At 44.1% G+C, this 23410-nt stretch overlaps 2 long non-coding RNA genes across 4 annotated transcripts in view; both read right to left on the reverse strand.

The window, feature by feature from the left end:
* LOC142604629 (uncharacterized) overlaps positions 1-14733 on the reverse strand; it is a 30733-nt gene extending 16000 nt beyond the window's left edge. The window contains exons 1-3 of one of the 2 annotated variants that reach the window (XR_012838483.1): positions 14704-14733; positions 14531-14598; positions 13326-13616 (exon numbers count right to left, since the gene is read on the reverse strand). This is a non-coding gene — a long non-coding RNA (uncharacterized LOC142604629). Of the gene's footprint in view, positions 1-13325; positions 13617-14530; positions 14599-14703 lie in introns of those variants that run through there. The other variant, XR_012838482.1, reaches the window with a different exon arrangement.
* A 280-nt stretch (positions 14734-15013) lies between these two features.
* Positions 15014-23410, reverse strand: part of LOC142604628 (uncharacterized) — a 74029-nt gene continuing 65632 nt past the window's right edge. For both annotated transcript variants that reach the window (XR_012838480.1, XR_012838481.1), the window contains 3 exons: positions 17076-21907; positions 16403-16610; positions 15014-15307 (listed from right to left, as the gene is read on the reverse strand). This is a non-coding gene — a long non-coding RNA (uncharacterized LOC142604628). The remainder of the gene's footprint in view (positions 15308-16402; positions 16611-17075; positions 21908-23410) is intronic.

Below are 23410 nucleotides of genomic sequence, written 5' to 3' on the forward strand. Positions count from 1 at the left end.
TAAGCAATCATGCAGAATCACGCCAGCCACCTTCTGAACCCGTTGGAAAGCAGTCTCCGCACAAGAAGGAAAACTTGGAAATAAAACTCCAGCCTTAAAAATCACTCTCTGGAGCTGATGCCACAGTCCCCATCAACAGGTCTGATTGCTGCACCAGGCAAATTAGCCAAATTATTAGAAACGAAACCAAACAGAATTAGTGAATACATGGACACATCGTTCTTCAGGAAGAGTCAATACGGCTGTTGTAGAGGGAAGTCATGCCTCACAAATCATTCTGGGGTCCTCTAAGTAATTAAGAAATATATCAATAAGGATGATGTAGTCAATGTAGTGCTTCGGAATTAAAAAAACCCCCAAAAACCAAACAAACCTCTCAAGGTAACATCCAAAAGCTCTTAAAGAAGCTACAACCGAATGGAATGAGAGAACTTTTCTTGTTAACTGCTTAAAAGGACAGGAAGCAAACATATTCAACATATTCATAAATGGGCTGGAAAAGGGGATTCATAACGAGCAGATGAAGTTAGTAGAAGACACAAAATAACTGAGCATAGTCAAATTTGAAGCTGACTATAGAGAATCACAGAAGACTCTTGAGATACAGAATGATTCAGTGATAAAATGACAGATGAAATTCAGTGCTGATAAGTGCTAAGTAATGTGCATGGGGAAAATAAGCCTAACGCTATATTTCCTGTCAGGAATAAGATCTTGGAATCATTGTGAATAGTTCTGAAAAATGTTAGTTTAGTGCTCAGAAATGCTCAAAAAGGCAAATAAAATAGCAGGAACTGCTGGAAGTTCAGAGAAGAAAACATAAAGCATGGTTGTGCCACTGTATGAATCTAAAGTTCACTTGAATATCCAATTGTGCATGTAATTTTACTCTCCCCATTTCAGGAAAAGAAAGGAAAGAAAAAGAAAAAGAGATAACTAAAAATGGAAAATGTGCAGAGAAAGGGAACAAGGATCAAAGTAACGGTGTGCGAGGAGAGCCTCACTAACCAAGGGCTCAGGAAAGAGAAAAATCGAGAGTTTAGAAGAGAGGTCTTGAAAGATCTGGGTGGAAAAAAGTGCAGAATGGGTCCCCAGACTGTCTTATATCAGAATAACTATGGGGCACTCTACGTAGTCATTGTGCAAGTGGTTTCAAGTAAATGAAACAAGCCCCTTTTCAAGCCACAGGCATTTCAGTCCTTCTCTCAGGATGCTATGGGAGGTCACCTAGCTTCAAAAAGGGAGCAAGGAGACTCAGAGAGGGTATGCGCATCTGTGGGTTTGGTGGGGTTTTTAAACACCCAGGCCTCAGGAAGCCCTCCAGCCACCAGCTGCCAGAACCTGGCAAGGTACTCCATGGATTGGAATGACACCTGCAAATCATTTTTGCACTGAGCACTTGGTCATCTCCTTGTAGGGAGTTTTGATCTGACCAAGCTTGATGGCGGATGGGGCCAGCACTCTCTCCCTCAAAGAAGTTAGAAGGGAAAAGAGCTACTTTCACACATCTTCCTACAAGGCAAAGCCCTCTCTCTCACACCGATATGTATTTAGCCCTCTTTGGAGCCATGAAGCTACCATAAAGGAGAGACAGAGCACGTGGGTGAGATGCACCCAGTCAAGGATGGTCCCAGCAGTGCTGAGGAGCGGGGGCTCCATGTCCCCCCCTCTGCCATGTGGCACAGCACGTGCAGGACCAGGCAAGCTCGTAGGAGAGAGGGACTACAGTCCATTTAGCTCTCCACCATACTCTGCTTTCCAGGAAACGTTGCACCTTGCCACGAACCAAGCAATAAAGCGACATTTGTTTACGCAACCTAAACACTTTAAACAGCTTTTGTACCAACCGGTCCTTTCTGCGCACTGTGTGCCTGTCGCAGAAGCAACCTGCTTTCATCCTCCACGAGGTGCCACCAGCACCAATGTCACTTGTCATAATAACGGACCAGATACTCTATGGGTGTAAATCAATCTCATTCCCTCTAGATCGATAGCGATAGGCCAGGTTATACCGGGGCGGGGGGGGGGGGTGGGGTACAAAGGACTTGTGGGTTTTCATTTTTTTCTCCTAAGTGCAGTTGTGCATTTTGGTTGTTACGGGATTCGAGGACCTTGTCGAAAGCCAGAGCCAAGTCAGCTCCAAAAAAGGAGGAGCTAGTTAAATAACAGCAATGCTGGAGATTTCTTGAAAAGAGTAGTTTTTCATTGCATCTGAGGATTGAAGAGCAGGATCAGGTGGGTTTCATGTGCATCAAAATAGGGCAAATAAAGTTTTGTTCAGTGCAATACAGATGTTTCTTACTGTGAAAGAAAAGAAAAAAACTGTACTTGCTTTTGTTTATTTGATGTTTCCCCTCCCTACATTGCCCCAGAAGAGAAAGAAAATAAGCTGATAAATTCTATATTAGCACTAACACATGTATCAACAATACTGACATGTTTTCAGTTGAATTTTCAGTTAGTTCTATTTTCCATCTCACAATGAAATTCAGTTCAATTGAAAGATTCAATAGTAATTGGAAATAGGCTCTGGAAATTGCATAATCTAGTTCTCAAAGACCCAGAAATTAACAAACAAACAAACAGAACACACACAAAACTAAAGTAACCACATTCTGTAAAGATGTAGTAAGTCAATTAAATTCGTGCACAATGTGATTCTTGGCTGACAGGAGAATACAAAGACAGGGGTCAGATCCTGTTTTCAAAGAGGAGCCTCATGAAAAGGGAAGCAAATGGAAATGTCATTATTGAACATTATGATGAGAGATGAAAGGAGTCTCATCCAAAAAAGCTCCAAGGGGGTGAAATGTAAATTGTTCAGAAAGCAAGAAAATGAAAGGGGATGTGATAAAGTCAGTGATGAGTAAATATGGGGGAGAGCTGCAACTCAGGTTCAGATGATAACAGTAATAAATACTTAAGGGCCTGATCCATAGCAGGTGGAGATCAGCACAGTTTCATCATCTTCAGTGGGGCCGCACAGATTCACACCCAGCGAGTCTTGTCCTACAATAGCACTCAGTATTTAGGTAGCTCTTTCATCTATTGATATTGCACACAAACTATTATCTTCACCCACGTATGGGGAAAGGGGGGGGGGGGGTACAAAGGACTTGTGGGTTTTCATTTTTTTCTCCTAAGTGCAGTTGTGCATTTTGGTTGTTACGGGATTCGAGGACCTTGTCGAAAGCCAGAGCCAAGTCAGCTCCAAAAAAACCTGCATGCTTGAAACTTCTGAAGATAAGACTACATCATTCACCCCAAATCAGATGCTTCCAAAATGCCTAAGGGAGCCAAAGGACTTACCCATACAACACAACTCAGGGCTACATAACATCAATTAAGTTCCCTCACCGAGATGGCTTGAATATATATAGGAGAAAAAAAAAAAAAAAAAAAAAAAAAAAAAAAAAAAAAAAAAAAAAAAGAGTACAGCATTCTCTCGGTCATCCATTGGGACTGCTTCACAGGTTTCAATGACTGGCACTGAAAGGACATTCTTTTATAAGAAAACACCCGGGTTTGGAAATGTTTATTCCTAAGAAAGGGCTGGATTAGATCAAAAGGGTCAGATTAGATCAAAAGGGTCAATTCTGAGTTATCGTTACCTAAATCTAAGTTGACATATATACCTGTGCTGCCTGCAGGAATTCTATACGTGGGCAATGGTGAAAAGGGATCCCTACCCCAGATTTCATGCCTGCTCTGTTACAGGGTTACTGGTGGCAGCTACATGTGAAAGGAAAGCCCTGCAGAGACATCATTTTCTTAGACAAGTTAATCATTCCATAAAGGTACTCCTTACTCCCCGCCGTGAACTGTTGCGTAGCTCTGCTGCCTGCTGTTAAACTGCCGAGCGATTCCACTCAAAACTAGTTGCCACTCATTGATGAGGAGGTAATCCCTGTGCTTGGCATATGCAGGTTGTTTAATATGTGAAGCTCCATGAGATCCACTGGGATGGAAGGTTCTCAATGGATGCTCGTCATCATCAAATGCAGGATGATAGTTAATTAGCTCGCATGTGTCTCGGTACCCCGTGAGAATAGCCATTCAAGCTTGACAGAGATAACTTGCCTGAGAAGTGAGTAATCCTGATAAATGTAACTCCAGGAAAGGACAGTAGAAATTAGAGAGGCAGAAGCAGTCTCTCTCCACATAAGATTCTGAATTTTGATCCTGCTTCTACCATTGTGTCAGTTGAGCCTGGCACGCTGGCTGGATTGAAGGTTAGGCAAGTGACATGCGGTGCTTACATCGTCACCAACTATATGAACGTTGACTTTAGATATTCATAGCTAACCCTGGTGTAACAAGGGGACAACAAGAAGTACTTTGGCCCACTACGTTCCAACACAAATATAAGAAATAAAACATTTGGAAAAATAGTTGTTTTTTTTTTAATTAAAAGTTAGCTATAATTTCTCAGCACCTGCAATAGTCTGACCCTTTCCTTGGAGGTCTCTGAGTTAATGTAAATGCCTTACTGCAGGCACCTTCAATTAAAAATATGTTATCTGGCTGCTATATGGCAAACCCAGCAACAACAGCCTTTTAATTGTGTTACTAATGCAACATATAGATTTCCTATATGCGTTTATCACTGATGATGAAATGCCACCAAAAAAACCTCCTTAAAAAGTGACATGCATATCCAAGTCCAGCCATGCACAAAGATGCTTTCCAAATCTGGGCCACAGTTTGCGAAACCTGCTGAGAGGAAAGGTGTTCTGTAAGATATTATTATTAGGAATTTTATAAAACTTTGAAGATTATTATTGCTCCAGATTAGGTTGAAATGTTTAATTATGAACAGAGAGAAGGTTTCTGGCCTTTTCAAAGGATAGGAGCCTTTATTGATTTTATTAGTCAAAGAAGGTGATAATTTTTATATTAATAACCAGAGAGCAATTCCTCTGTTAAACAGTGATTATAAAATACTAACCGAAATACCATTGGAAAAGTCTGAGGAAGGTCACTCTTTTTTCTTATTTCTTGTAATCAATCTTACTCTATCAAAAGCTGCAGAAATATAGCAATAATCTAAGTTGAATCGTGGACACTTCTGAACTTGCGGGCAGATGTGGCAATGCCTTCCCTGTTAATTGGGGCTGGATCAAACGAAAGCCTTTGATTGAATGAACCATAATTGCTTGCTCGATAGCTGCAAACATGGCTGGCTACCTGATGTGTGTGTTAAATGGCTGTGTGCCCTACGCACACACCTCTGTGGAAGGCCCTGGATAAACAGACAGACGGAGACTGGACAGGAATGACTTCAGATCAGCTGAGCGACCAGGTGCAATTCACCTCTGTGGCTTTTCGGTTTGGTTTTTTTTTTCTTTTTTTCTTTTTCTCCTGGGATTACACACAGGGAGGATGGGACAGGTTTCAGCACACCTGTCAAGGTGCCTGGGATGTCCTGCCTTCGCAGCCAGCGCCATCGCCTTGCACCAGGCACTCGTGGTGCCACTGAGACCTCACACAGCTGGAAGGTCAGAAACATTTGGATGCAATACCAAGAATCCCAGTTTCAGCCTGCTACGGGCTACCAGACCACCACGGCTCAGCCACAGTTGGCTTGGCTGGACCTTTGGTTTTCATTTCAGTTGTTACCTTTAGGTGGGAGTTGCCTTGCTGCAGCAGGCTCAGGCAGTCCAGCAATCCCTTCAGCAGCCAACATCTCAGTTTCTAGGTACTGTTCAAGAAGCCCCGTAACAAACCATCACGGGATGTCCTGCCCACAGGGGCACATTTCTTTCCTAGCCCTCATCAATTAGCAGCTGCTTTATACCCTGAAGCATGAACTTCTCCATCCCTCATACATTTTTTATTTTCTCTAATAGAATTTCTCATTATTCATATGAATGTCTAATCCTTTTGTGAATCCTCCAAAGCTCTTGGCTTCAATAATGTCTGTGGCATTGAGTGCCACATGTTAATTATGTGCTATGTAAGAAAAGTATTTCTTACCATCAGCTTTAAATCATTTCCTTTAAGAAAATATTTTAATGGTTAAGTAAACCATAATAGAATATAGCATTGCATAGATATGCCCTATCTTGCCTTAAAAATTAATTGCATTTTTTTGAACACTGGGAAACTGAGGCACAAAAGAACACAACTTACAATTGGTCATTTGCTGCTAGATATAAAGCTAGAACTTTGGAGTTTTACTTCTAATATTCTTTCTATAAATAAAAAACAATGTTTTCCCATATTCTGAAAGCTGATTTAGACATCTCAAGTTTTCATGTTCATTTTAAGGAACACTGTCATTGCCTTGCACTCATAAGGAAAAAACACAAACCCGGCATTCCTATCTGATACAGAGACTGTGTTAGAAGAAGTGTCAGGGACCACATTCTGCCAAATCAAGTTTACTATGACCCCTGGGAACCAAAGATAAACTTCTGAAAAACAGAAGACTAACATGTTGAAGCTACTGGGAATTCTCTGTACTGGACAGGATTAAAGTCGTTCTGATTCTTCTATTGCCAATAATCTCTGAGAGGAAATTTGATTTTCCCTCACCATAAATAACTTTATATATTTTACTTGCCTAATATTATTGGGGTGGTGTGATGAACAAAGTCATGCAAAATATACCCTGCTTACCAATATGTAGAGAAAGACCCTGTGATAAAATAACCACCCCAAATATACACCTCATCCACATACAAAAAATAGCTGAGGACAGGGAATTACTTTCCCACTCCTTCTGGCTTATGTGTTGTACGTAATGGTTTCTGGAAAAATTTTTATCATGCAGGGATAAAGGAGATGGAAAATAATCATCCTTACTTATCTACGTATAGTATTCAGATGACCCTCATTACCTCTGTATTTGAGTGCTTCCACACATTTAGTGTATTTATACTCTGAAAATCTCATGAAGCAAGAAGGTGTTGACAGCCCCATGTTACAGGGAAGAACTGAGACAGAGAGAAGAGGTGACTTATTCAAGATTACAGTGAAGATCTGTAGCAGTGCAGAAACTTTAACCCAGGTCATCTAAGTTTTAACTTCGTGCTCTATCTACTGCTGTAGCCTGCCTTATTGAGCCAGGCTTACAACCCAGCTTGTCTATAAAGCGGGGATTTATTAGCAAAGAGAAACGTCTCCAAAAATGCCACACTCTACCCAAGAAACCTTTCCTGCTGGAAGTGGTATAGGTAGTATTGTGAAAATGGTCAGCTGCATTTTTTTCAGCCAAAATGGACTAATTTTAATCCCAGCACACATTGCATGGGATAGGAATGCCATCACCTCCCAGGCTCAGATGGCCAAATGCCCCGGTGAGACCCAGCCACAGGAGAGATGGCTGACGGAGAAAAGAGTTAACAGAGGTTTCTGAAGACTCAGGTGACCGCTGAACTATCTTCTCTTACTGAAGAGGAAAGACTCTAAGAAGAGCTAGAAACAGGGCCCAAAATGGTTTTGATTCTCCTCATTTTAAAATAGGCATGTCCCATACAAATATAGGGAAAACATTACTCCAGTCAGAAGATGTTCTGCAGTGCCTTCTCAATCCTTACTCATACAACATCTTTCCCTTGTTTACAGTTTAATTTAAATTAATGTTTTAATTTTTCAAACAAACAGTGACATTGTTTATGAATGCATTACTATTGAATAATCTCTCTTGAATATCAATTAACTTAAGCAATTCTAAACTGCAAAGCCCTCTTAGTCAGAAGCATGTGCTCACAGAAACAGATTTGTTTAGAACAACCAAATTTCATCAAGTTTTCATCTGTCAAGAGAAATCAGCATTTGCAAAGAGCACTAGCTGTATTCTAGAAAGGAGGACTCTGATGATGATGATATAGGGTCTAGGAGCAGTAGTTCAGCAGGAGCCAGCATCATGTCTCACACCCACTCCAAACGTGGCCAAGATGACAATTAGATACCGTGGAGGTCTGTGACAAGGTGGGACCGGCTGCGGGGCAGTTATGAGATGCTCTGCAGTACATCAGATGCTGAGATGCTGCAGTTCAGGAGAACAGTGAGAAGTGGGGTCTGCCTCCTGCTAAACACAGTATCTGTCTGGTGGAAACCGGAGGAGACCGAGCATATCATCTTCCATTTCCTTGTCCCTGTGCAAGGAGAAGCGATGGCTCAGGGGTGACAGCTCAAAACTCATGACTCCCAGACTGGGGAGACAACTAAGCCAGAAATGTAACTATGAACTTTAACTTACTCTGAGAAAAGCTATCCATGAAGTTCAACATAAAAAGTTCACAGCTGAGGTATGTTGTTAGGCCTGACCCAACCATGTGGAAGAAGCATGAGCTCTGATGAAGCTCTCTGACAGGCAGCTTGTTTGGCAGGAAGGGTGGGTTGCTGCTGTTGGTGGTGGTTTGGCTTTTTTTTTTTTAATATATATTATTTTCCACCAAGATGGAAAGAAGATTTGGTTTCCACTGAATTCCTACAGGCCTGGATCATTCTCTACACAGAGCTGAGCACGGACACGGCTGGGGCAGCTCTGAGGACGCGTGTGCCACACAACCGCTGTCCTTGAGGCTCCTCCTTGCTATCAGCTTCATCTGCAGCTCTGGCAGCAGGAGCTGAGCCTGTTGAACTGGGTTGGTGATGAGTCCTTGGACAGAGTCTTCCATCTGCTGCTTCTAAGCATGCAAACACATTAGCAGAATTTCAGCTGCCAGGTTGCTCCTCAGAACCCCAAAAACTCAGACCTCAACCACAAAAGAGCATGAGCCAAGGAGATTACAAATTGCAATCTGTGGTCAACACCTCCATGATCCCAAATTAGCTCAGCTCATGGGGAAGACATGTGCTGCGAGCGGATGGCTCAGCCTGCCTCACAGGGGCTGAGCTGACAAACGGAGGCTGCAATATTTCAATCAATAGGGAGGGGAAAAAATAAGAAACAAAGCAGTCAGAGAAGACAGAGACATTATTGATGCTTCTATTACCGTCTGAAATTGGTCACTGTGGAGAAAAACAAGTAGCCACAGAACAGACCTGGCCTGACCTTTCGCTCTTCAGCAGGCAGCAGATTGGTCATTCTAGTCACTGCCAGTGAAAAATGAGGCTGAATTCTTCTTCTTTTAGTGGATGAGGGACCAGTGCTCAGTCCCCATAGAAGGGGAGAATTCACAGGTCAGGGGGGAAGCTGTAGCCCTCACTGCAGGCTCCAGAGAGATTCCTATACGACACATCAGGACAGGGAACGCAGGAGTGATTTGCTGCTTGAGTGGTGTGTGTTCAAACGCGAAAGGACAGACTCCTCAAAAGGGAGAGGAGCGTAAGAGTGATGGACAAACCAGAGCAGCAAGAGATGTGTGCCCAGCAACGCAGCAAGGCAGGGAAATTTCAAGCCAGCAAAATGGTGAAGAACAGGGCAGAAAAGAGCACAGAAGGGAAATTTGGACTACATGGGACTGAGACGTGGCAAAGTGAACTGGGGCAACTCAGACCAAGCCAGGTAGTTGTAAAAATTCAAAAGGAAGGACAGCTTTGGGACTAATCCACAGGGCAGAGAGCCTGCAGTACCAATTCTGTACCAGTCTCTTCTACAAACTTTCATACAGCCTTGACTAAGGTCCCATAGACCTTCTCAGTGCCATAGTTCCACAATAACTATAAAAATGCTCTCCTTGTCTACTGGGACAATACAGTCTCTGAGGCACGTATCTAGAAGGAGTACTTGGTACCTTAACACAAGTCATAAATGAGAGCGATACGATTTTCCAGCAACAGAACAAAAGTTGTATGCTTCAGGCCAGTTGGAATCAGACACCTGCAGGAAGCTCCACCTTGGTGTGAGGGAGAGCTGAGGGCAGCTATGGGGAATACACCAACCTGGCATACTGTAGGAGAAGCTTTGCCAAGTGGGTTGCTGTTGGCCTGGAGAAAGGGGCACCCTCTTCTGTAAGACCAGAGTGGTCCAAGGAGAAAGAGGATGATTTATGCATCCAAAGGGATACACTGGCACATGGCAGACTGGCCAAGGGAAAAAGTAAGAATAATAAAAAAAAAATAAATCAATGATACTAACCTACAAGTAGGCAAAATCTCATGAGGTAGCATGCTCAATTTCTTGTTAGAGGGACAGAAACTCAATATGGGAGAAATTCAAACATTTTTTTCCTCAAGTGTTTTGTCTTAATCACACCTGCACATTCTGCAACCTAAATGAACACAGAGACCCCTAATATCAGCCCATCTTAACAGGCTCGGCTCCCATGACAAGCCTTCAAGAAACAGCACTTACCTTCCCATTATCACTCCAAACTGACTTGGGTGGTGAACTCTAATGAAGAACAGACATCAGAGAAGTGCTTTAGAAGAACAGGTCGCAAACACTCATAATAAATCTGTTCGGATGCACTTTGGGGAATGTAAATCACTTAAATTATTGAAGTGTCGAGCTGTTGGGACTCAGGCAGGTTGAGAGCTGTTGCAGTGAAAGCTGCTGCAGCCCAAAGTGAGCAGGGCAAGAAAGGAAACAAGCACATTTTAAATTCAAGCTGCTCCACTTGTGCTGTAGCTTGTAACCATCAACTGCAGCTGTATGTCTTTACTTAATGAATTGACAGGGCTGAAACGGTCTGGGCTACAAAGTGGAGGAAGAGGAGGAAATAAGGATTGGATGGTAACAGCAGTGAAGTAGGGGAAGGCAGTAGAAACACTTGACTGTAGAGCAAAGATTGGAATAGAAGAAAGGTATATATAATGCAATGGTGATGTGATAGCTAGCTCCTCAATTTAAAATCCAGCCACGATATATGTAGAAAGGCACTTTGAAGAAAGGAAGTTATCCTCTACATTTTCTTGGAAATGGAGTAGACTGAAGGAAATACTAAAATCAATTGACTTGCCCAAGGAAGAGAAAGGTATGGAGTTGGATTCAGGTCCACTCCTCTGCCCGTGCCCCTTGGCTGCAGTGTGAGAGTGGCTCCATCTTAAACCCAGGTGGGCTACTTCACCTGCCTATGCCTGTTCCTATCTACAGGCTCTCTGTAATCCAGCTCTTATGATATTTAAACATATTCTTCAAATTAATAGCCCAAATTTATTAATGGTCTGTTTATACCCATTTGTTCTTCTTTCAGCATTGACTCTTTGATTTAATAGCTCTTTTCCATCCCCACTGTTATGCCCCAATCTACTTAGGTGCAAGAATCGCTGCCTGTTTTTCAGCCTTCAGTTTTGCTTGGCTAGAAAAGCTAAGCTCCTTAGTTGTCTCTTGTAAGAAAGGATCTTCATTCCCAGACCATAATTTAGTATTCTATTGTTTGAAAAACGCCTGTCAAAAGTTCATTATTTCCTCCTCCTTTTCCCTTGGCAAACATTCAGAATTTTGAGCAAAAACAAATGTAGTACTTTTTCTGTCTACTGCTACCACCAGCAGCAGCACGAAGACTGACTCGAGTTACTATAAGGAGCAGCACAGGCAAACTGTGCAAGCAATTCAGTCATCAGGGGAGTTTAATTCTACCAACCCACCTGAAACCTTTTTAGTTTGCTTTTCAAACAGATTTTTAAGAAGCAAATCCTGCCTGTGACAAAAACACATAGGTATTATTTGCAAGAAATAGTGTTTATTCATCAAAGTCAATAGGAATTTTTATGGTTTATATAGATCAGGTCCTATTCATTTACAGATGGTGCAGTTCAGAGAGTATCCAGCCACAGATAAATGCTGGACTTTGTTGATATGATATCTTGTGTCTCTCTGTACTTAAGGGCTTTAGAAATTGATTAACTGAAAACCCTTATCAGGAAGGTAACTATTATAATACTCATTTTACTGACGAGGAAAATAAGAGCACAAAAAGCTTAGTGACAGACACAAGGTTACACAGTGAATTAAAGGCAGGAATACTGATTCCATCTCCCTGGTTTGACCATTAGATACACTCCCTTAATCAGAATCTTCCCCCAAGCCCTCTGCCTAATTTTACTTGCTTTTTAAAAAAAAACAAAAACCTTTCCCCATGCCATTCAACATTTTCTAGTCTGGCTGGAAGCAATGGGAAAAACACTGCCTATAGACAAAAAGTTGGCCTCAGCAATATTTTAAGTATAACAAGAAAAAAACCAACCCACAACCCCTCACAGAAAGAGCATATCCTCATAAGATTTTCAGCCTGAATTTGCAGCTTCAGAGAATTGAGCTAAGCCACCGAATGGCTGGGTGCTTTATATGAAGGAAACCTCTTAATGCTTTGCATTCATGCATTATTAGTAGCTTCATTCTATATCTAAGTTACTTATACGGCTCCTAATTACCACAGTATCTTAATGCCTCATCTTAATGTATTTATCCTTACTGCAGCCCAGTGGCGCAAGACAGTGTTGAGTCTCGTGCTCCATGGACAATTTTTATCTTGCAGAAGACTCCAAAAAATGCAGTTTTCGGAGTGATTATAAGCTGAGTCTTCCTTTTCTTCCCATGCTAAAGGCAGACTTCAGGTTACACCTGGTAATGCCATCACGAGCTTGGCCTTTAGGGATCTCTATGCTCTGGCCACATAGAGATCAGCCAGGCTGGTGTGGAGAGGTCCCTACAACTTGCAGATTAGATATATCCAGGTGTCTATGTACATTTTTGAGAGTTTAGGATTAAGTGACTTGCCGGAGGTTGCTCAAGAAGTGTGTGGCAGAGAGAATTTCAGCACAGTCCTGTGAACGCTTTCCTAGTTTGGTGACAGTGACAAATTCTGACTGAAAGGAGAATTAAATATGCAGGAAGAGGTGAAAACACCAGCACCAGGACTCCCTTTCAGGCCTGCGATTCAGGAAAACTTACACCAAAAATTGTAAGATAACAACCAATATCTGTTTTTTCATCAGCCAAAAAAATGTTTCTGTTTGCTCTCATCTCCTAACCCCAGTGTAATGATGAAAATCAAGGTATGAGCAATTGGTGTTCAGGATTGATCACCTGTACGAGGAGGCCAATGCAGTGTAAGTCTGGAGATTGCGCCCCTGTGCCAAGCAGCGTCCTCCAGGGCTTTTGGATACCTAAAATGTTGCTAAAATCTTGATCTAGCCCTTTTGCCCGTGGGCAAATTCTACCTGTAATTATTAGGACCAGGAATGCTCACCTAGTCCAGGAGTCTGACTACTTGAACATTTATCTCCATAAGCTTTACACTTTAATAAATAATTTACCCCCAAAATGCACTTAAATTAGATCTATAATTCCACCACGAGGCTCTGGTGGTGTGAAGAGACCTCCTGACTTTGCTCCGATCATTTATAATGCCACCATAAGCCATCAGTGGAATTGCAGCATTATTATTTATAGCACCGCTTATATTGTTCCTTATATCGTTTATTATACTCAATTGGAACAGCCCCAGCTAGTCAGTATGAAAAGATGCTGCACAGTTACCAGCTTAGGCTATTTCTTAGCACAGAAATGCTACCTGCTTAAGGAAGCAGAGATGCTATCAGTGTGAGGATGGATATAAATTGCCTGGACATCCTGTCCTCATTTCTGCTAGTCCTTCCAGTCAATTTGGGTAGTATTAAGGTGGATGGCAGAGAGGCTGAAATTTTTGGTGGTTGCTTCTACTTTCCATCTTGAGGAGGGCAGACTGCACCCCTGACATGGCATGAATCTGTGCAGAAACCTGTACAGGAAAGGGGACAAGAAATGGTCACATATAACCACGCACCTTTCCCCCATCCCCTCTCCTGCACTTACACACTCTTCAGATCAGAGCCAGACCTCTGCAAATACAAATCACGTCCTCATTACTGTTAGAAGCAGGTTAAAATTACTAAATCAGGGATTAAAAAAAAAGTGTCAGATTTAAGATCACCTAGGTATCCCCAATGGTTTTTCTTTCCAGATGCATTATGATAATTTTTAATGACATCACCTCATGCTATTTTTATCACAGATTTTTTTTTTTTAGTGGATAGAACATGAGAATGATCACCAAGGTGGCTGTGGCTGCTTCACTTTATCTAAAACTGCTTTTGCAAAATCTAACTTGCAACAGATGTTCAGCATGACAAACCAGAGCCCCGATAATTATAAGCAGTTAAAAGCAGAGTATTTCAATGGGAGAAGTTGCAAGCATAAGCCATAACAAGCCATTGCCTTGCCACTGTCCTGCCTTGCCTAAGATAGTCCTAAATGGGTAAGATAAACTCTTAAATGCTTAGAAAAATTCTGCTTCTCTTTTTTATTTTCTCCCCTCCTTAAGCTTGCCTGAATTTATTCCAGTGACCCATTCGTTTCCCTGCATCTCTATCTCAGTACTGACAGGTTTCGCGCTCCCCAATTTAGCCATTAGCTGTAGGGTTTGGCTTCGACAATTTGTTCCCATAAAATACAGCGCTGACAGTCGTGAGGGTACGGAGCTGCCTCTGCAGACACTCCTCGCCGGAGCCGGCGCCAACCGTGCGGCCCTGTGCCCGGCTCTCGTGGGCTCTTTTTTGGAGGCTGCTGCGTGTGCCGCAGCCCCCCCGCCCCCGGGACACGCTGCCGGAGGGAGCAGCCACATAGCCCCTGGGGTGCCGAAGGGACCCGTCCTACCTGCGGTGTTTGCTGGCCCCGTGGGACAGGCACAAGTACCCGCTGCTCTCCCATCTTTGCAATCAAATCTACGAAAAAAATACAAAGCAGAAAGGAGGGAAGAGAGAAGCAAGTAAAGGATCAGGACAGCTAAAAGTGGGAATAAAGAAAATGAGGAGGAGAATTTCATATACCTGTAGTTTATACTCCTGCACAGCCAAGCAGCACATAGTTGGTGAATTTGTGATGAACATCAGCCTGGATTTTAGGACATAGCAGAATCCCACCAGGAAAGAGGGTTTAAATCTTGCAGCAGGAACACAGGAATTAAGTCCTTTTGTAACTCCCTCCCTTAAGAAAACATCAACACGTTGGAATCAGAAAGGCCTTTCCAGGTTAAATTAATTTTTTTCTGGAGTTTTAGAACATCAGAGTTCAATTAAGCAGAGCAACCACCCACCCCCCTGAAAGCAGCAGGCAGGCAGACAGACTTTGGGGATTTCATTTTTCTTGTAGAAACGAAAAAAAGCCAAGGAAGGAGGGGGATATGACTGCGCTGCCATGTGGAATCATTCATTTTACACTGATCCCCAGCAGCCATCCGAAGCTTTGCTTAAATAAATGTAGAGATTGAGGCTTTCAGAGGCAGTTCCCGTTTGTCTTCCCGTGCAGGCAGACCCCGGCAGCAGGACACGGGGAGCACACGGAGGGCTCGGCACGGGGTGGTGGAGAATCAGCCCCTCTGTCTCTCTCAGGTTCACTTGTTAATTGGCTCTTTTGGTTTTCTTCTGTATATTTCTGGAGGATTAGAAGTCAAACCAGGGAAGTTAGGTAATGAGCTAGGCTCAGGGGAAAGATCGACTGTCAGAGCCCCCAAATTTCTTTCTGTGCCCTCGTAACAACCTGGCACAAATCTGCAACACTTCAAGGTGGCTGGGATGCGGGTGCTGCTCGGCAGAGCGGGATGGAGAAGTTTAAGAGGCAAAAATTTACTTTTCTTCATTATGAAAGAATTGCAAGAAAATAAATGGTAGTGCTGGTGTCTCCATTTTATAGCTGGAGGAACTAAAGCTTGGAAAGATGGTTGTACCCAAGGTCACAGAGAAAGGTCAGTGTCACAGTCAACCAAATGACCGAAGGGTCTCAACTCCGTCCTGCTGGCTGCTGAGCTAGGGAGAAGGTTTTGCATTCTTCCTTTTTCCAGCCACCCCTGGGCAGGTCTGCACAGGCAGCTTAAAGCAGGACTGACACAGACACCAGTGCCAGATAAATTGTGCCCTGCCTCCATCCCTGGCTCAGTTTCCTCTGACCAGCGCGATTATTTCCCAGCTGCTCAGTAGACTGATGCTAACAGGGCTGTCCGCAGGTCCGACTTGCTTTTAACAGGGCAAAACCTTTCTGGGCAAATATTGCATTATCGGAAATGTCACGGCAATCAGCTTGTGGCGTGACATGGGTTGGCACAGCAGACCAAGCTCAGGACTGTTTTCTTGAGCGGGGGGGGGCAGAGAGGGGCTCTGCTTTGCCCGAGGGCACCCCGGTGTCTGGAGAGCTGAGGCAATGAGGCCAGAGCAAGCTTCAGATGACGGGGGCTTGGGGTTGGGGAGGCTTTTTTTCCCCTCTGTATTTGTCTTACTGAATATTGTAAATTTAGCAGACTGAGCAAGCGACCAACTGGGATTTTTATGTAAAGATATACGTCATTAAAGAGTTATTCAATTCAGCCCTAAAGTTAGCTGTATGTCATACTTTTGATGTCTTTTCTTCCATCTCTTAAAAGTAGTTATATTAAGAATAAAAGATCTTGAAAATGAAAAAAAAAATATGTTAAAATAGTAAAATATAATCCCCTTCAGTCTCCTGTATAACAAAGAGTTTGTTTTGGCCACTTACCTTGGTATTTTGTCATTTGCTGTGTCTGGTTTGGAGCATGGCAGACAGAGAGGGACGTGCCAGTTCCACTAGAAGCCATGAAAGTCTGTGAAACTGGACAACTGGCTATGCAGACATCCCTCAGAAGTATTTCTAGCACTTTTGGTTCCTGGCTGGGGACTGAAAATGGGGATGGAAGAAAGAAAATCTCTCTATATATGTATCAGAGCTTTGAAAAAAAGAAAAAAAAAAAAAAGGCATTGAATGTGGGACATGGAAACATGAAACTTTCAGTTTCTGACAGCCTCTGTTAAGTCTTTGTCCTCTCTCTTCTTCTCACCATTCAGAAGCCCAAGTAATTTCCCAGGCATGGCTCATCCAACACCCCCCAGCCCATGCACCGTATGAAACAGGGGCATGAGGCGCTTAATGGAAAGTCAGCCACCTGCATCTACAAACCTGAATTAATTCACCCTTGGTAGACCTGGATTTAGGTAGTCCTGCCTACTCCTATTTAACTAAGCTGCTAATGAAGTTTCACATGTTGTTGGCATCAGGCGTAAAGACATTTTTTACACGGAACTGTAAAAACAACGTTTCCATACATCCTTCTTTCCTCAAAACTGTGAAAGCTTATTCCGTTTTATGAATGATCCCTGTTTGGAAAGACAAAAAAAGGAAAAGCAGTTATTACTTTGCTCCTTTGCTGTCACTGAACCTTCCTTGAATTTCCGTCTTTTCCTCCTGTGATGTATTGCTCCTCTTCAGGTTTCAGCCCAGCCCAGGAAGGGACTGTTTGTACAATCTGTATCCTCTATATATAAGAGGAATGGACTAAATTCATCAGCACTTTAGTGCTTTTACTCCATAGCCCTGTTCACTTCAGTGTTTTTTGGATTATGCTGTAGCTGTTTAGACTCTGCCCTTGCTTCGCAGGTGAACTTTGCTGTCAGGTAGATAGAAATGATTGAAAAGTCCTGCTTTTTTTCTCAAGAATTGCAGGCTCTTTTTGTCTATTCATCTGTCGATAGGTACATTTTCTCTCTTGCTAACATGGTATATTTAGACAGGATGACAGTTTTTTTCCCTGAAACATTACCCAGCCAAATCCTGCAATAAATGGCTATATCTTCAGAAGATTTTGAGATACTGATTGTAGGACTCTTGAAAAATCTCTCTGGAAGGAGCAAAGGCTTTGAAATCAACACTGAGATTAAGCAACCGACATCCTGCTCTCTGGTTTGGGGTACAAAGGTGCATGAAAAAAGGGACCGTACCTTCTAATAAGAGCTGTTCAGTGACCAGACCTCGGCAGGCTTTTTACAATTACCTGAATTTAAATACAACTTCATTAAACTTCCCTCACAAGACCAGACAGTAAAGGGGTGTGTGCTGCACAAGGAGGCCATACGATGGGCATGGATGCAAATACAGGTGCATGATATGCCCATCAGGCCACCATGATGAATTTGGGGCAGAAGGCTACAGACCAGAGCACGTGGTTTCTGGTGGAATCACGACCAAGGGGCTTGAAAGGCTTCCCTGCAAGTACTGAGCCATCTCAGAGATCCTTCCCAGCAACAGGAGCCTGGTGGCAAACTTTTCTGCCCATGGGAAATGTACTTCCAGCCTCGCTTTCTCATTCTGCAAACCCTTGAAATAGCATTTGCCATCCCTTCTCTCCCCAGGTTTTTGGGTTTTTCTGTCACACATCTCCCTTGGTTGAAGCGGGGTCTGATTTCACTCAAACCATTGCCTATTCTGGAGTGAAATTTCAGGTGACAAGAGGGTACATTTTCCCTGGAATGTCTGTATTACCCTACAGTCAGCAGGAATGAAATTGTGTGACTATGCCCTCCCCTTGGGGACCTTGCTGAAAATGAGATGTGTCTCTCACGAGGACCTCCCAGCAAGCACAATTGAAATATCTTTGTGACTGCAGTAGCTCTGTAATGAATGAATTAATTGATTTCACCCTCAGCTGCTTCTTCATCGACCCCGCTGGCCTCACAGTGGGGAAGGAGCTTTGTTCCAGTTCCAGTTTCCCTCAAAGCCCTGTTCTATTTAAAGGCAGATGAAATGGCCTAGGGTGGGAATCCCAAAACCTCAGCTGGGGATGGCAGCTGGATGGGTCATCAAGCTCCACACTGAGTTTGGAGGGAAGGATGAGAACTTGTACCTTTCAGCCAAGCCCAGGGTCTCCGTTAGAGATGGAAAGTGGGTCTGCGAAGTCTGACGTCCTAACAGTGCACCTACCTTGACCTGCATATTGTCTGCATGACTGCTTCAGGAGCTTGTGTGGACATCTCTGGGTCTCCAGGCAGCCCCAGTTCTCCCCTCGCTTCTTAATCCAAACTGTTTTCTGGGAAAACGGTCTAGGACTCACGTATCTACCAGATACCTTTCCATCTTTAAAACCGTGATGTGTCCGGCTCTTCCAATCCCTGTGACCAGCAAGGTGACCATAGACACCACACGAACAGGGCAGACTTCCACACCTAACCTGTTTAAATGGCAGGACTGTATATAACAAGTCAGGAAAAAAGGTGAAATGATTCATCAGTGCCTGAAAAAAAAAAGGGGGTCCTGCTCTCATTTACAGGCAAACAGCTCCCCCTCCAGTCAATGCTGGAGGGTATCATCTCAGGGTACTTTGCACAGGCTGCTCAGCCTGGGATAACCAAGCAATTAAATAGCTACAGAAAAGCCTGTGGGACTCAGGTCACTGCGGAGCTGTTAAAAACCTGAGATTATTCTCATACCCTGGAAAGCAAGTCACGCAGTGCTGAAGGTCTTGCATAGGGCATCAGATACGACAGCTTCTACTCGGTGTGTTCCAGTCAACAGAGAGCAGCGCTAGAAGTTATGTCCTCATGAATTTTAACCATGGCTCTGAAGTCACTCTTCTATGTCTTTGAGCAACTCATGTGGCTTCTGCTGTGCCTCAGTTTCCCTGTTGTGCTGTCCAGTTCTAATCAGATTCTCTGCCCATTGCAAAATACATGGTTTCAAATATTGCCCCTCTTCTGGAAAATATTGCATCTCCATTGTAAATTTAAAAATGGAATATTTTTAATTAGTTTTTCAAGGGAACGTTTCAAACATTTGAACGTTCAAAATGCTGCTGTTCTACCTTTAATGAAAGGGTTGAGATTCTTGATTTTGTCAAGTGGACATGGACATTTTGCAGAGTTTCATATTTTGTGGAAGTTAAAATATTTCTTCTCAATTTGGGGATGAAAACAGATAAGTCTGCCTTATGGACATCTGAAATATTAATTTCTGAGCAGCCATAAATGTCACCAGCAGCAGCATGAAAGGGTTAAGTATGATTGCACAGGATCCCGAATCCCTCTTTAGCAATGCCCCTATTATGTAGGACTTCTGGGTAAGCCAGTAACAAAGGATTAAATCCATCTCTTATTAGTAGATGCCACCTGCCTCAGGACACAATGTTTAAAGCACACGGCTGTATTGTAATCGCTGTTATTGTGGTAACATCTGAGAACCGCAGGTGTGGATGAGATTTCACTGGTATCGCTCACTGTGAAAAGAAAAAGCAAAAAGTCAAAGCGCTTGTAGTGTAAATAGAGGGGGGACAAGAGGACACAAGGATGGATTTACATGGGTCAGGGAAGGACACAGCAAATATCCTTGGTCCAGCTCATGGATTTGCTCTCAGCCTCCTCCTTCGGCGTGGGGATCCGACAAGCAACAGATGCTACGAGCAAGAGGCTGAACGGGGCACCCGGGAGCAAGGGCTTTAGGTGGAGGAAGGCGTCACATCTGCAAACGTGTTCTGGATGCAGAAGAGGAATCCAGCCCCAGACTCCATTGCCAGGGGAGGAATGGATGAATCTTAGGGAGACCGTTGGAAGGAAGCTTCAGCTGTCTTTGCACAGCTGCTTGCTACGTCTCAGGCCTGCCTTCACTCACAGTTTTCCCTTGTCCTGTTTCTACTCTAAGCCGCCTGGATGGGCTGCATTGGAAGGCATGTCGCGATAGCTGCTACAGAGGAAAAAGGCTTTGTCCCAGCGTTAGATATGAACCATGAAAACAGTGAATGGGATGTCCTCATGAAGGAGGGGAGGGGGTGCCAGAACCACCGCTACCCTGCCCACGTCCCCTCTGAACCACCTTTCCTGATCCATTCCCAGCTGTGCCATCCTCAGAAATGGTTCGGATTCAGCATCCGGAACCGAGCGCCTGGCCCCCGGCAGACATCTACCTCCAAACAGGAACGAGCTGCTCCTCAGCGCGACTGAAATACTGCCCGGTCTCCTCTCACTCTTTCTCCTCACTTCTTTTTCTGCTGTGTTTCACTTTGGTAGAAGAGAATTGGTTGGACTGTATCTTCCTTGTAGACATTAAATACCTTTCAAAGCAAGGTCATAGTCCCTGGAGCTACGACAGCACACATGAAGATAACAGTTCGGGCTGGGTTTGCTGCCCTTGTTGCACGCAGGGAGCTGCTACTCTGTCACGGAGGTTTCTCTCCAGACAGCATCACAACTTGGCATCCTGAGTTTCCACGGGGAGGACCAGACCTCGTGAGCCCTCTTTTCCTTCCATTGCCCACGGTAAGAGACGTGTCAGACCTCCCAGGTAATCTAGGAGCTGGGCATCTGCACAATTCCTTGGGATTTTTAGTATGAATCATAGACTACCATAAATTATTGTTTCCAAGGAGAAATAACGCATCCGCGGCATTGAGATAGCACGGAGAGGTACAGCCTTGAAACAGGAACGACTAATGATCTGTGGCAGACAAGCAGGGCCCGGACAAACCGCTGCACAGCATCGTACATGCCAAGCGGGTTCCTGGCAGCTGGTTCATCTTCCCGTGTCACATCTGATGTTTGAATAGAGGAAAAACACACCAGTTTATTTCCAGCACCTCTCCCTGTTAGACGGGTGACCTTTTCATAGCTCTGGAGGGCAACAGAGAAGGCAGCCTACAAAGTGTTCAGACGAGGCTTGACAAATGAAGATATGTAAACGAGGTGAGGGACGGTGGTGCCGAGCTAGGGAGAGCCAGGCATCGTCAGGTGCTGGGAAGCCCGTCTCGTTAGCGGGGGGGAAGTGTTTGCTTTGGTTCCCACGTTGAGGAACGGCAGCAGGGTCGAATAGCGGGGATCGGACCGTGCACGGGTTCGGATGGAGCGCTGGGAATGGTTTACCCCATCTGGGGGAAGGGAGCCAACCTGGCAGCTCTCCCTCTCACTGGAGCCCAGCTCTGCACACAAAGCACGCAGGAGAGCGCAGAGGGTCTTGCGTTGCTTCACGCTGCCCCCACCGAGTGAGGAGCGATTTCCACAGACCCCCCATCCAGCGCATGCCGCGTTCCCACCTCTTCTCACCCATGTGTGATACCCACCACAGACACACCTGAGACCCAGGTCCCAGAGCTAATGTCACGCTGACATTCGGTGTTGTGGAGCTCTTACAGAGCCCGTGGTGGTCACAGTTGCCTGGATGGGTATCTTCCCGCCCCTTCGGTCATCACTTTAGAAAAGGCCGTTAAACCTGGAAGGGCAGAATGGTTTCCCTTTATGTTAGTCAATGCCCATTTTGTGCCGGTGTACACAACCCACGTGATTACCTAAATCCCTGCTTCAGAGCATGTCAGTCTCCACCTCCCTTAGAGCCTCCTTTGCCCAGAGCAAGCAGAAGATCCCAGATGGCCCCTTTCAGACTTTCCCTGTTGGCTTCTCATAGGCACCAGCCTCCTCGGCCAGCTTCGACATTGTTCCCACTGCGCCTCGTTGCTGCTGATACAGGAATCTGGGCTAGGAAAAGGCTTCCTGAAGCCAGTGAGAACTGTCTAACCACTGCCTAACTCCAAGAGGGAACCATTCGGTTCTGGAGCCCATCTCATCTGATCCATCAGAAAGCAGAAAGAGTTTGTAATCTGACTGATCCTGACTCTACCCCCTCAGCAAGGCTTGAACGTGGTAGGTGCAAACATGACTTTCCACTGGGTGAGCTAAAAGAGCTGGAAGCAACGACTGCTTGGATTACAGCACACAACAGCTTTGTGATTTGTACACAATGAGAAAATTGGACTGGGTTTGGATTTGCAGCTATAGGTAGCTCAGATTCTTCTGCATCACTCACTTCTGGGAATGGTCAGACAAGATGAGTTTTGGTTGAGTAGCTTATGTTTTCTAAAGGTTTTCTTGATAGAAAATGTGAATCATCGGTTGTGGATTTTCTGACTAGATAAAGTTTGCAAACAGATCTATTCTCCTAGAAATCTCTTCCTGGATTGCAGTGGTTCTAAAATAAAAATCAATACAATGTTCAACCCAAGCTGCAAGGCATTTTTTCATTAGAACGCTCCCCCTGCCCCAAGTGCTCTTGATGAGACATGCAGGATTATTTTTTTTCTTGAAATTAAAACAAACAAACAAACACCCATGTTGGTTTTCCATGGAAGATGGGAAACCAAAAAGTTTTTCTCACTGGCTCTAAATAAAATGCCTCTTCACTTCCACACGTGAACAAGGTGGGTAGACACCCTCCTTTACACGCACTCCCCATACTGGATTCAAACTTGAGGACCCACAGGTTCTTAACTCAACAGTGAAAACATTCAGTGGATTTCCTCCTCCTATCCCTTTCATTGTCTCTCTGCCTTTTGGGGTATAGCCAGCACCAGAAGGAGAATGAAATAGAGTGAAAAAAGCTATTTTGTCTCTTGCCAGCTCAGTTGGAAACAGGAAGTACTGGAAATCTCCCAACTAAGCCCAGCTTTGGAAGACCTCCAGCCCACTTAGTTGAGGCCTGAGGCTCCAGGGGTTCTGCAAAGTGGCTGAACTTCTGGGAAATGAAATATACAACCCAAAGACTTCAGCTGTGTGAGCAAAGCAGGGTTGATGGGAACCAGGGGAGAAGGTACATCTGCCTGGAAAAAAATTTCATCCAGAAGGTCTGCATTTTATATGTTCTCCTAAGTTCATGCTCACGTTCATTTACATGGATGCTGAAAAACTTGATTGAAGGTTTGCTCATGAATGGTTTTGGGGA

The sequence above is a fragment of the Balearica regulorum genome, chromosome 20 (genome assembly GCF_011004875.1).
Source record: "Balearica regulorum gibbericeps isolate bBalReg1 chromosome 20, bBalReg1.pri, whole genome shotgun sequence".
Lineage (NCBI taxonomy): Eukaryota > Metazoa > Chordata > Aves > Gruiformes > Gruidae > Balearica > Balearica regulorum.